Consider the following 1,299-nt stretch of genomic DNA (forward strand, 5'->3'; position numbering starts at 1 on the left):
TGCACAAAAACAATCATCCCCGCAAAGCAGACACCCTTGCACCATGGTTCAAGGGTATGTACGTTGGCGTACAGCAGCCCATTGTGCGCCAGTGCAGGGAACAAGGACAGGAGTATGCCGTATCTTGAATATACAGCGCATTCCTGCCCTTTTCTTTTGACGCAGTACGCAGTAATAAGGCTTGCAGTGTTGTCCTGTGTCAAAAGATTGTTAATATGCTCTGTAGTGTATAAGTAGTGATGCCGGTATCTGTTGAATAAACCCGTGTTTTGCTTGGGCAGGTTCTCCATGCTTTGCTCCTCAGATTAGATGATCGGTCTGCAAAGGCTTCGGCCAACCACGTACTCTAGAGGCCCTGTGGGAGTTTGCACGTCCTTGTGTGCATTGCATGGACAGCTGAGGATCAGGTGCTTAGCTATTTGTTTTTCCTACATTTTAAGAGACTTTGAAGCAGATCAGCGACTGGGATGCTGCTTGTTGAGCGGACATGGCAGACTACCTTCCCGTTTTATGGACTGGGTTTTACCGGATGTCAAATCGAAATCTTTACATTAAATGTACAGGCCCCTTAATATCCAGATGTGCAGTGGGCTGACTCTAGGTCATGTGTGGCTAGGTTGTCTGAAAATGTTCTTGCCCAAGGAAGTGCTGCATGAAGCTTTGTGGATAGGGAGAGGACATGTTTATTTGTATTCAGTATGTGACTGGACAGGAAAGCATACAATGCAGTAGCATGCTCTGAACGCTCTGTCACATCTAATGTCTACTCCACCTGGTATTTGGAGGATGCAAGATGTTGTCGGGATTTGCCACTACCGTCTTTTACGTTAAGGTTTACCTTTGCTTTAGTTTTGTGTCATGCGTGCGTAAGTATATGGCCTTACTGCATAAGTGTTAAACACAGTGGTCCTAAAGAAATTGATCTTTTGCCCTCGGCATATCTAAGGAAGAGACAACCATGGTTTTTCTTGTTGTCTCATGAGTAACTGGCTGAGAAATTGTTTTAATCCTTCCTGCTATTACTAACCCATGTTTAACACGTGTCATAGGAGAAATTAATGTGTAGCCATTGTTATTAAATCAGTTGTCTTAAGTAGTTCGCATTTTAAATACGTTTATTAGTTGTGAAACATGGTTTTACAGCACAACACAAAAACGTCATAAAAAAAGAACATTTTGCATTATTAAAACGAACGGAAGATCAAAAAGAAATCACATCTTAAAATGATTTAGAATTTACTTCTAGATGTGCAATTTGTTATGCTCTATAATAAAAACAATGCAATTTGAAAAAACGTA

Source organism: Pleurodeles waltl, chromosome 4_1, assembly GCF_031143425.1.
Source record: "Pleurodeles waltl isolate 20211129_DDA chromosome 4_1, aPleWal1.hap1.20221129, whole genome shotgun sequence".
Classification (NCBI taxonomy): Eukaryota; Metazoa; Chordata; class Amphibia; order Caudata; family Salamandridae; genus Pleurodeles; species Pleurodeles waltl.